Here is a 13,690-nt window from a genome sequence, read left to right on the forward strand (position 1 = left end):
AAACCTGCTGTCAAGCAAGGGAATCCATCTGTAATCATAGAGCAGTGCAATAATAAGCATAGTCAGACAAAGCTTTAACATGGTTAGAGTAATGGGGGCTTGGGGTATTCTCTAGGTGGCGGATTCGCTTGGCCCATGATATCCTTCTGGGCCCACGAGATTGCATCCTGCAATTGTTCCTACCGGCGTAGTGCTGTGCACTGCTAGCTTAATTGGCCTGCTGAACACGTCTTTTATCATCGGCCACAAAGCTTGTGTAGCTTTGACACCAGCTGCCTTACCTCCCTGCAGGCCCTGATGAAGGTGACCGATTTTCATGGCCTTGTGACTGTGGAGCTGTTTGCATGGGTGGTGGACACCTGCCTGCACTGCCTAAAGTCTCCTAGTTCTCTCCTTGTCCGATAGTCCCTGTCGTGCTGCATTGCTTGACCCCGGGCCTCCTTGGTGCCCACCGGAGGGGTGTGCATTATATAAATTCAGCGCAGGGCCATTGGTGATTGCCACAGCTTCACACATCTGTCTACTTCGTAACGGTTTCCTGCAGGGGTGCTGCTGTTGGCGGTATGCTGTTTGAGTGACACAGCCCCTGTTTGAATCGCCTACAGTCTCTTGCTCTCTCCTTGGTTGGTGTCCCACGTTTGCGCCCTGTTTGCGCCCTGTTTGCAGCCCATGTTTTGACTTCCTGGCCCGTTGGACGCCCAATACTCTGGTCAGCAGTTCACATAACCAGAGCAAATATACAACAGGTACCCCTGAGCAATACCTACCCAGCGGGCAGGTGTGGTGCTACTAGAGTTGGCTTGCTGGTCGGAGGGTTGTGCCTCGTAATTCCCCATGGCTCTAACACTTACACATCGTTCACTGCCTGGCTGCGCCACGATCTCACGTCCACATCCCAGTGGACTGCAGCCAGTTATTTGTTGGTGAATCGCTCCAGTTCCCCTCTTTTGGAGAGAAAACTGGCAGACTATCCAGCTACACGACGCCACACGCCCAAATTGTCGAGATGGGAAAGACCAGAACGAATAGGACGCAACCTCCGCCATTGGATGCAATTAACCCGGCTCCTGGCTTGATGAATACTGAACACACATTCCCCCTGAATCCCGTTGATCATACTAATCACTCACACTTGTTTGACGAACTGATGGCAGCAATATTGGATATTTAAACTACGTTGGTCCCTAAATTCGACACACTCTCTGTGGAAATAGGGTTTCTAAGGGAGGACCATAAAAAAACTGGAAGGTAGAGAGGAGGAATATGAATCTACTTTAGGATCTTTGCTTCCCACAGTGACCACAGCAACGGCCCAGATCCAATCCCTCTAACAGGAAGTGGAATACCTGAGGTCCCAATTGGAGGACCATGAAGGACGTTCTCGTAGAAATAATATACGCATAGTGTGACTGCTAGAACGGTCGGAAGGCCATAGCATGGTGCTCCTCTTCGGAGCCCTGGTTCTCCACCGAAATGCTCCAGGGCAAGAGCTCAAAGTTCTTCTTGGTTGAACTGGCACAAAGGGGGGAGGGGGGGGGGGGCACCCATGCCTAGGCAATCCCTCCAGGCCTGTGGTAGCGAGACTATTCAACTACTGTGACTGGGATCACATCCTGAAGGTAACTAGAAACCGCAGCCCATGGCAGGTAGAGAACACAATGGTGCATATCAACCCAGACTACACTCTATCAGTACAGCGCAGCAGATCCTCGTACTTGGAGGCCAAGAAATGCCTGCAGGACCATGAAATACAATATTCGCTGCAATATCCAGCCAAGTTGTGCATTTGCGACAAGACAGCACCGTCTTTTGCTCCACTCCTGAGGAGGCCTGGGCCTAGATAGACCAACATGGACTTGCATACGCCCCACCTACCGCATTGTCAGACCCCCGCCAGTCATGGAAACTAATGGGCGCACTTGGGGGTCGCAGCAGGCGTAGAGTGAAGCGCCCAACCAGGGCCAAGCTGGCTAAAGGACACGCACAAGCTATAAAATCGGCGGAACACATCGGTGGCACCACATCTCCTCAAAGATCGGAATCCGACTCTGACACAGCAATGGATCAAGCTCTACTACTAACTGGCTCGCGACACGCAGCACTATCTGGGGCAGCCGGTCCTCACCCCATAGACCACAGAGGAACTTGGTTGATCTCTTAGGGGGCTATCTGCGAGCCTAGTGCAGAACATTTTATGCCCACCACAGACGCAGGGGATGGCATACCTCTTAATGTATCGGCCACATATTGCAAACAAGAACTCTACCGGCTTGAACTACGTAAGGCGGCCATCTGGCAGTGACCTACGGAACAGCCAAACCTCCTGAGAGTAATAAGTAGTTGATACTGAACCTTTATATTTCTTTGTCCCTCTTCCCCGCCCCTTTTTTCTTCCTCTCTCTCTCTCCTCTTTGTCCCTCCACTCATTTATGCTCTACTCCTTGAGTAAGATACTTCTGAACGCTCCTTTGCATCTCTTTCTTAATGTTACTTCTTGTTCGGATCAGTTGCTTTAAAGTGCAGATGGCCAATTGCCCATTGGCAAGTCGGCCTGCGGTGGGGCGTTGGCTAGTTTTATAATTTGTTTCGATCTGTCTTTCTCCTTATGTCATGCATGGAGTACAGGCAGACTGGTATCTTCGCTGCTGCTGTGGTCAGGGGATGGGGCGGCGGGAGACGAATCACTGGTGGGGGTGGTGCTTTGCCACAATTTTGTATTTGCTTTCTTATTTACTGTTAAATAGATGTCTAATGTTGACTATACTTTACTGACCTCGAATGTACGTGGATTAACGGGCTGTACTAAACTCTACAAGTTCTACCTATATTCACGCAGCCACAAGATCTCGTTTGCATTCCTACAAGAAACACACCTGACTTCACAAACTTTCACGTCCCTCCGTAAATGCTGGAGGGGCACAGTCGTTGGTACCACATACTCAGGATATGCTAGGGGCACCCTTATATGGGTGTCACCCGGCATTCCTTTAAAGATACTACACACCCGGACCGACACTCAAAGTCGTAATGCAATCCTAGAGGGTCTTTTGGACAGTTTCCCATTAACATTGGTATCCCTCTACGCTCCCAACTTAGGTCAAGCTTCATTCTTACAGTCAATCACACCTTCTTTACTTACCAACCCTACGGCACCAACATTCTAGGGGCGGAGACTAAAACAGCGTACATTACCTTACCCTGGATCGTTCGCGCCCTCCACTCACGGAGGCACAATCAGTCAAACTAACGCAATAAGAGAGATTGGACTGTTAATATGCAATTTCACAATGCATTGCGTAGTAAACACCCCACGCTATCCACTTTCCCGCATTACTCTTCAATTCACTACCTCTACACAAGGATTGACACCATATACTGTTAGGACAATGCCCTGCCTAGAGTGTTGCATGCAGACTACTTGGCACGCACGATCTCAGATCACAGCCCATTTGAGCTGTAACTCACGTGTAGAACGCAGAGAAACAGGATGCCGACTTGGCGTCTTCCCCTTGCCGCACTCACCGATGTGGCGTTCCGCACCCCCTATGACGCTCTATTGATTCATACTTTCAGACTAATGCAGGCACTGCATCAAGCGCGGGGGTGAAATGGGATGCGTTTAAGGCTGTCCTGGGAAGACATGCCATTAAAACTGCCTAGGTGCCCTTATATCACTCACAAACAAGCTCCAGAAACATGAGCTGGAGATACAGAGATGCGAGCGACTCGCCCCCAATGGTCCCCTCTTTGGCCCAGGCCCGTCATATAAATAGACACCAGACAATCTTTGCATGCTCTATTATAAATTATATCTTGCCCATCGGCACTCTGAAGGTGACAAACCTGGTAAAATGCTGGCATGGTTACTAAAAACTGACACTTCACAACCTCTCATCACAGCGATATTCATGCCCACAGGGAGAATAGCGGACACCCAGGAAGCGATTGACAACTCTTTTCATGATTTCCATACCTGTCCTTATAAGGCCACTGACACCGGTGACCCTGCTTTTACCTAGCGGATTTTGATGCATGTCCAGCTTCCGCAGGTAATGCCGCCACAGTATGACTTAATCGAAGATCCTATCACTGTATACTGAAGCTATTAAGCAATTGGCAACCGCTAAAACCCCGGGGACAGATGGTTGGCCATCGGAATTTTACTTAGTTTACTCCGAAGAACTTATGCTCCGGCTAACTAATGTGTACGAAGAAGTGTTTGAGATGGGTGAGCTCCCGCCTTCCTTGTGAGAAGGGACATTGGTTGCGTTACCTAAACCGGGCAAAGACCCACTCCAAATGGCCTCGTACCGTCCTTTGTCGTTGCTGAACGCAGATTATAAAATCCCCGGTAAAACCGCATAGAACCTGATACATCCTGGATAGCATCCCTAGATATTGAAAAGGCATTTGATACCTTGATCTGGCATGAATTACTGACTGTTATCTGGTTTTGGCATAGGCCCTAACTTTCTGAGGTGGGTATGTATACTATACACGAAACCACATGCTAGAGTGAAGACTGGCTATACTATACACAAAACCACATGCTAAAGTGAAGACTGGCTGCACTTTTTTCTCACTGTGTGCCGTAGAGCGTGGCACAAGGCAGGGCTGCCCTTTTTTGCCCTATTTATTTGCATTGGCCATATAGCCTTTGCATGCAAGCTGCGTCAACGCGTATTTGACTGGGGCATATACGCAGATCCACGGTGGCACATAGCGTCTCTATACACAAATGATGCATTAATTTGCTTATGTGGCCAGACCGCTCTCTTGCGGGCGTTGATAACCCTGTTGAACGATCACGCCCAGGTAGCGCTTACTTTGTAAAATATGATGTGCAGGTGCTCGTTAGAGGCCACACCCACTCCCCTTGGCTCCACCCACCTTCTACCAGTGGCTCCACCCACCTTCTACCAGTGGCTCCACCCACATATTATAGTTACTCCGCCCACATCCTCAACTGGCGCTGCTGAATCTCGTACCAGAAAACTAGCTCATGGTGGCAAAGGTTCATTTAGTGCACCCTGGATGGATCCAATATGGGAGCTTCCATGCAAGACGGTGGCTGAAGTGAAGCAGCATGACATTAACAAGTATTGAGTGTTCTACAGTCCCTACCTCAAAGGAATGTAAGAATGCCAATGTTGAAAAGGAGATGCCTTTTTACTTTATTCCCGTATACTGATGAGGCCTACTTCCACGGCAAGCGCAGGGAGCGAAGTGCATATCGGCCTAGACGCTGTTGAGCCATCAGCGGGCGACTGCGGTGAATAGCCGAAGCCCGGTTGAGCAGAGGATCCCCCGACTAGCAAGCAAGTACAAAAGTGAGGAGCACGGCAGCTCCTACTTGCATGTCCCTGCCTGGTGCGCTACCATGTCTCCTGCCCCGTGCACACCGGGGATCGAATTGGCCCGGGGGCCAGATCGGGCCTAGGCAAGGTACCAGACCCACTAACTGAACCCAATAAACTCATGACACTGTACAAGGACCCTTGAGCTGCTGTGGCTGGGTGCTATTTTCCAGCAGTGCTGTGAAACCGAGACGGGTGCTGCGCGTCCGGGGATGCGGTGCAGAGGACCGCGACTGGTGCCCATACACTGCTGCAACACGGGGACTGGTGAGGCCTACCCCCTCGGCAAATGCTGGGACCGGAGTGCATCGCGTCCAGTCGCAGTAGAACCATCAGATGTGGTCTGGTGCGAGTGGCCAGAGTCTGGTTGAACAGAGGATCCCCGACTAACAGGCAGATGCAAAGGTGAGGAGTTGGCGGGTCCTGCTCATGTGTCTCTGCCTGGTGCACTACCCTGCGCACTGGGGATAGACTTGGTCCAGGGGCCGGATTGTGCCCGAACTAGGTAACAGACCCACTAATTGAGCCTGATAAACTTAAGATGTTGTACAGGGGCCAGGGCTGAATACTTGGGGGGGTGGGGGTGGGGGGGGGGGCAGAAGCCCCGCCAAAAATGTGCAATCTATTCCCCCCACCTCCCGTCACGGCGGCATGCATTGGACCTACGGGGCAGCATGGGAATCTGGTTGGGGTCAGGCTGTCTCCTGTACCAGCACATGCCAGGCATAATGTCGCAAGAAGGGAACACTGTAGTAAACTTGCATACTTTTCAGAGATTAGTTGTAGCAGAGCGGTTCACTGAACATGCCAGAGGGTCGGCTCTGGCCTAGGCAGTGTTTCCACCAGCCATAGGAGGCGGCCTAGGAGTCTGGTCCGGCTGAGGCAGCCAATTGGCTTTGTATTTACCAGAAACAATGTTGTAGGTAGCGGGGGAATATTGCAGTGGAGCTGCACACCCTCTGGGACCTTGTTGGAGCAGCGTGGGCCGTCGTATACACCCGGGGTCGGTCCGGCCCAGGCCAGCTATAGAGACTTGCAGTGGTTGCCTTTGGGACTAACTAGGACTTGGTAGTCGTAGCAGATGGCCTACAGAGTGCCTAAGCATGCGGGTGCCACTGCATATTGAAGGAGGACCTTTGATATTATTAAAGGGAAACACCACTGTGAAGGTGCCACTTAATTCTCAAAGGTGCGTAGAATAAGTGGTGCGCATATCCCTGGTGGAGCATTGTTCCGGTTACTGTATCCCAGGCGACCATCATACTTCTTATATATAGGCCGGTCTGGTCTATGCTTTTGAAATGGACTGCAGAGGAGGCGTACATGCTGCCCCTGCAGACGTTTCTCAAGATATAGGAAGGTCGTCCCCTCATTGGTGGCTGACATCCGGGCTGTGGTGAGGCGTGATTCTTTGCTTTTGGCAGTGGGACCGGGCTGTGGTAACAGTTGCTCACTTCAGACCAGCAAAAACTAGCAGATAAGCAGCACACTACCCCAATGCAGCTAGAGGGACTACAGCTAATAGTCCATCAAAACACCACCATGATACAAGCTCTTTTGGAATGCATAGCAACGTTTGAGGACAGAGTGGAAGATGCGGAAGTCAGACCATGCTGCAATAATGTCCATGTCATAGGACTTCCAGATGGAACTGAGGGTCAAGATGCTGGAAAATTCACAGAAAGTTGGCTTTGTTAGTGGATGCCGCAGGCAGCTTTATCTGCACAATTTGTGGTGGAAAGGGTGCACCACGTGCCGGCGAGGAAGCCACCGTAGGGAGAGATCACCAAGCTGTTCTTGTTCTGCTTGCTCAATTACAGGGACCGCAATAGTGTGCTGCAGGAAGCACGCCGCAAGCAAGACCTCAAGATAATTAATGCTACTGTTATTCCTTTTTGGCACCCAAACTCAAGCTCTAAGAACTTGACATTCGTTATTTTTTGCTCTTCCCGGCGTGCTTGCGGGAGGCAGACAATAGAAGCTCAAGATTATTTGATAACCCGGCAAATGCATGGGAATGGCTGGAGCGGGTGGGACACGCAAAGGGGGCAATGAACACTACTGAACTAATGAAAACAGCTGGGACCTCCTGCAGCAGCAACCGAGGCGGACGGAGGTGAGCTGTTAGGGCGGAACAGCTGATCGCAGTCCCCAACCTAGAACAAATCATGCAGAAAGATGGAATGCCATATAAATGGCGGCTGAACTCCATCCTGAGCAACAGGCCTCGGAACCAGATGGTGACAGGGAGAAAACAGCCATTAATGACAATACTGTGGTGGAACAGACTTCGGAGTCTGACACGCCAACTCCGCCCGATGTGATGCCACACTCAGCAGCTCACATAATACAACTTTGAGGGTACAGGCCTCATCGGGGGGGGGAGATTCCACGGTTGATCACAGTACACACACACTGTCACATGTTAAGGGTCTTCTCCCCAGAATAACTAATATCCGATCGGAGCTGCAGGCAAAAACAAAACATGTAAAGGGAAGGTAGGTAACTTCTGGACATATAGTAGTACATTGTAGATACGGGGCTACAGTCAGTCAGTCATCCAGACAAACAATATAACCCTGCACTGAGTCACACTAAGCATAAGGGCGGAAGGGGGTGAGGGCGCCTTAGTTTCTACCTTCACAATCGTGCGTGATGCGAATCTCCTCCAACACACATGGGGTGGCGGGTTCTTGCCACAAATTGGTGCACTCGTTTGGGCGGATCCCTGTTGTAGACCTTCTCTAACAAGGTTGTACAAGTTATATTTCACTAGTTGTTTGGTTTAAAGCTTAGGTACTGAGCAACATTACTTTAAAAATGTTGACCTCTCCTCCGTTGCATGATAATGTGCATGGTGTTACCCTTTGGCCCCGATAAGTGAGTTACTCCACAGAACATACTGTTGCAGTAGAAATGGCAGCAATGAAAATAATAACATGGAAAGTAAGAGGTATGCAAACTCCTGCTCGGCGATACTCTGTCTATCCCTACCTCAAGCGTAGAGAGGCAAAGTTATCGATCCTGCAGGAGACTTATGTAGCTGGGTTGGAAATAGAGCTCCTTCGACGTCTATGGCGGGACCAAATATATGCCACTGATTATTTCTCATATGTGAGAGGTACATTGATTTTTTTTTTCCATATAAGCAATACAATATACTGCATTCATAGAAGTCTATAATGATATCAGTGGTATGCGGAGCGGATCTGTAGGCTTCATGCAACAGTATTATTCAAAACTGGGGCGTAAACTGGGGAGAGGAGCATGTAAGTGCAGAGTGCGGGTATGGGGGGTTATGATGCGGATCCGGGTGACGTGCGTCTCGCTGGGTTGCGTAGTAGTATACTAGTGCCATGTGAGAAGAGGCTACGTTGGGCCATTGGCGGGGTTCAATCGTCCAACATGGCAGGGTGTGGGGTACATCTGTCTGCATCACTAGTGCGCCGCCAGGGGTGGTTTAAAGTCCGCAGCCGTGCCTGCGTTGGTGGGTGGGGGGTAGTGGGGTTGGATGGACTGGCGTCTGGCTCCTCACTACGTGTTGATTGTTTGAAACGGTGTAATAGTATGGCCCACTCCATGGAGATGGGGTGTTTTTGGATTCCCTTGACCTCTTCTTCGCATAGCGCGTCCTCCTCTGCCACTGCCCACTTACATACCGCTCCCACCCATGCCGCTAGAGAGGGGCCCGTGGGAGATCGCCAGTGCATGGCTATACTCCTTTTTGTTAATAATAATGCTAGTGAGATGAAACGCTTGTGTGCTTTAAGATGCTTCTGTATCCTGAATATGCCCAGCGCACTAGCTTCCCATGTGTCCAGGGTTGTCAGTCTCGTGAGGTCTCTGAGTATCATGGACAGTTTGCCACAAGGATCGAAGAGTGGGACAGCTCCAGAACATGTGGTGAAAGTCAGCCTCTGGGGAGTGGCATCTGGGACAGAGGAACTGAGTGTCAGGGTAGAATTTTTGGAAGCGCGTCGGTGTCAGATACGCCCTGAGGAGGATATAAAATTGTATATTTTTAAATCGGGCATTCCTAGACACTTTTTTTTAGATTCAAGGGCTCTGGCCCATTCCGTCTCATGCAGTGGGCGTCCGATTTCGTCCTCCCATGTGGCACGTAAGGTTGTTAGGGGTGTGTTTGCGAGTTCACGGAGTGCCTTGTATAGCCATGTGATTAAATGTCACCCCACCCCTCTGTGCAAGATTGTGTGTTTGACCGGGTGTGTGTTCGGTTTCCCGGCCTGGAGGTTGTGATGGGGCCGGAAGCATTCGAGAAGTTGGTGATACCGTAGGAACTGACCCGGGAGGAGACCGTACTCGTCCAGAAGGCGTTGGAATGGTTTAATCTGCCCATCTTCGAATAGGGACTCCATGTCTGTGATCCCACACACTGTCCATGCCGTTAGCATGTTGGCCGGATAGTATGTTTCGAGCCTAGGCCAACCAACCAGTGGGAGTAATGGAGAGTATGGGGGCGATCCGAGCGATATGCGGTGAACTCGTAACCTGCATCGGCGCGCAATCGTTACCTGTAAGGGGTATGTACGCCACGGTTTGGTGCAAGGTAGGAGGAGACAGGTGAGTTCCGGAGTGGGAACTCTACCCGTCTGTGTGTGCGTCTCATTCGTGTGTCGACCCGCAGTCCAGTAAGATAGCCATTGAAGTTGTGCTGCTAAAAATTAAGACTCAAAGGAGGGGGCTCCTAGGCCTCCCTGAGTGGTAGACAATTGTAGTGTCTTCAGTGCTATTCTGTGTCTGCCCGATCCCCAAATGAGCGTGCCAAGGAGGAAGTTGAGGTCGCAAAAGAAGGTTTCGGTGGGATCACCGGTAGGTTCGTAAAGTGATATAAGGGCCGGGGGAGCATTATCATCTTAACTAATGCCACTCGGCCAATTGAGGCTAGCGGGGGTCTGTTCCAGAATCCGACCGCTGACCTAATGCTAGCAAGTGCTCTGCAATGGTTGCCCTCAAAAATATCGGCAGAGGAATGGTAAAGACGGATCCCGAGGTACCGGGGAGCCTCTGTGCTCCAGGACACTCTGAGTCCCCATCCATATGTCGCGAGGGGGTAAGTCCGGATGGAATGGGTAGACCGTGGATATGTCCCAGTTTACTTTGAGTCCGGAGGCGTCCGCGAATTCCGTGAGCGTCGTCCATATAGGAGTCAGGTCGTCTGTGATGTCCCGCACATATATTAAGAGGTAGTCGGCGTACATGGAGACGCTATGAGTGACGTCCGTGAGTGGAATGCCCCTTTGTATGCCTTCCTGACGTAATCTTACAGCCAGTGGTTCGACCGCGAGGGCGAAGAGGCGGGGTGAGATGGGGCAGTCTTGCCTCGTGCCCTTCTGGACCTCGAAGGCCGTAGAAATGTGTCTCCCTAACCCGACCCTTCTGGTAAGCCTGTATATAATAGACATGTGTATGCTAGAAGAACGGGCCGATGTTGAGTCGTTGTAAGACAGAGAATAGATATTGCCATGTGAGGGTGTCGAAAGCCTTCTCGAGGTCTAGGAGGAGACAGGCTGAACGTGGGTGCGTGTCTTTCACCTGATCCTGCACATGAAAGATGTGGCGGATGTTCTGGGATGTGTTTCTGCCTGGGACGAACCTGCATTGATCTGAACCAGGGAGCATATTATTTGTATATATCTATCGGCCAATATTTACCCTATAATTTTACAGTCGGTGGATAGAAGTGTAAAGGGTCGATACGATGCCATGAGTTGTGGGTCCCGATGCGGTTTCAGAAAGGTTACAATTACAGATTCCCTAAGGGATTTGGGTAGGATCCCTTGTTCAAGGGCCGTCGCAAACATTAGTGTTATCTGTGGGATTAGTAGGGGAGAAAAGGCTGTATAATACTCCAGTGGGAGTCCGTCCAGGCCTGGCGCCTGGTTACGAGATAGGGCATGTAGCGATTGGGTGACATCTGCGGACACTATCGTCGTGTCTATTGCAAGCTTGTCTGTTTTCGTGATTGTAGGCAGCGTTAAAGGATCAAGGAAGTGATCTATTAAGGACTGGGAGGGTGGGATCGGAGTGCTATAGGCCGCCTCGTAATAGTGTTGGAACGCTAAAAGGATCTCGTCCTCGGAGCGCACTAGGGTGCCACCAGGGTTGATGATTTCGGTAATTGGTTTAACGTCGGTGTCCTGCCGCGCTAACCAGGTGAGCATCGTGCCTTTTTTTATCTCTTTCTTTATGCATCCGGGTGGCATAAGTTCTGAAATTATATGTTCAAGGTATATGAGCTGCAGATCCCACACTTAACAATAGATTGCCACCTGGTGTTGGGCTCGGATGATATCAGGTTGTTGTCTTCTTGGAAGAAGTCTTTGTAGTCACAAGATAGGTGACTCCTCCCTTGGACAATACTGCGCATGGTCATAGACTCCATCCTCAGATAGTTTTTTTCCGCCACTGAGTTTGGATGAAAGTTTTCCGCTCCGGCTAGAAAAGACTTTTCTGCATTTTCAAAGCGAGAAAGTTTAAACAAACTTTTTTCGTCATCGAATAGACTTTTCGACATCAACAGCTACATTCCGGTGCGTCGACACGGGCCGTTGGGCCCATCGGCGCCGTGCGGCCAACGCCTCATGGACAGAACTTCATTCAAGAGATGCCCGGTATGTCGAGCAAAATTCCCTCATAGCGACCATCACGAGGTTTGCAACCTCTGTCTCTCGCCAGAACACGACGAGTCGACCTGCACAGCCTGTGCCTCCTTCCGATCGAAGAAGACCATCCGGGATCGGAGGGCCCGTCGACACAAGATGAGGAGATCAGCACCAGCACCGGAGGCCATCTTTGAGGAGGAGATCGTCGAAGAAGACTTCTCCGAGGACGAATATCCAATCAAAGACATCTCCGAGGACGAGGCTCCACTCGGTGCAGAGGAGGACTCGCCTGATCTCCAGATTATATCGGGGGCAGAGGATTCGGACGATTCAATTCCATCTCGACAACCCGTGAGTGCAGCTGCCCCTGCACGACAGACACTACCCAAACAAAAGGCAACGGTCAGCACTCCGCCCATGGGGCCCAGTCGAGACCGAAATTTACTCTCTAACGCCCCGCCTTCGGGCCCGGCTCAGAGGAAAGAAAATACGCCTTCCGGTTCCTCGGCACCGAAGAAACACCATGTGCTAATTACACCTCTTCCATTGGCACCGAAACATCCTTCGACACCGAAGGACTCGTCGGCACCGAAAACAAAACACCCTTCGGTGCCCAAAGACAAGGACACTTAGGCACCCGTACCATCGGTGCCAAAACCTGTACCAGACCCGAAAGCTTCGACTCCGAAACCTTCCGGTTCCAAAAACAAAGAGGGAAAGCCAGTTTCCGGCGCCACAGGCCCAGCAAAACCTGTCTCCATGCCGAAACCTCCAATATCGGTACCAAAGACCCCAGATAAGACTAAACAACCTTCGGCACCGAAAACATTGCCACGGGACTCCGTTACTCCTCCTAAGGCAAAGAACACTAGACAACCTCTATCGGCTCCGAAAAAATCGACGCCGAAGAAGATTATAGAAGAGGAAGAACTGTTTAGACCAGATCCTAAACAGGAAAAAGTCCATATTAATCCAAAAACTGGACATGTGGAAGCAATTCCTTATTAAAAAAAAGACCAGCAGACACTCCACTTACACCTGTGATTCCTGCCAAAAAGGACTGGGCAACTTCTCCAATGCACCCTTCCTCTCCTTCACCTTCTTCCTCTCCTATTACTCCATATGTTGAACCTATAACTTCTCCTATTTATTCTCCTGCATCATCACACCACACTGACGAGGAGTATGATTTAGGTGGGGGGATGATGTTCCAGAGCCACATACATACCCTTTAGATGAGGATATCAACACAGAATATCCCAAGGATGACAATACATATAATTTTGCACCAAACAATGCACCAGACATCCCTGATCCTCAGTACTGCCCAACAAAACCTTCCCCTACGGAGGATAGGATTGGGTTTAATCATTTATTAAACAGAGCTGCACTTTACCATGGGGTTCCTATGCACTCTGATGCCATTGAGGAGGACTTCTTGTTAGACACTTTTGAACAGTCACAAAGGTCTACCCAAATATTATCAATGATCAAGGGAGTTAACATGCTCCAGAGATTTTTAAAGATCCAGTACGGTGTAGGGTGCTAAATCATAGAATAGAGAAAAAGTATAGGCCAGCACCAGCTGATCCAGTATACATTAAGGGACATCTGCCATTAGACTCCTTGGTAGTGTCAAATGCATGCAAAAGGGCCAATTCTCAAACTTCTGGGGACACCCCCCCCCCCGCCTGACGGAGTCCAAGGGAA

General features: G+C 50.3%; 1 protein-coding gene across 1 annotated transcript in view; it reads left to right on the forward strand.

Moving 5' to 3' along the window:
- The window catches only part of SNX1 (sorting nexin 1), a 672,004-nt gene that overhangs the window by 245,781 nt on the left and 412,533 nt on the right, over positions 1 to 13,690 (forward strand). The gene's annotated exons all lie outside the window — the stretch shown is intronic.

This window comes from Lissotriton vulgaris, chromosome 2_2 (assembly GCF_964263255.1).
Source record: "Lissotriton vulgaris chromosome 2_2, aLisVul1.2, whole genome shotgun sequence".
In the NCBI taxonomy this organism is placed as follows: Eukaryota; Metazoa; Chordata; class Amphibia; order Caudata; family Salamandridae; genus Lissotriton; species Lissotriton vulgaris.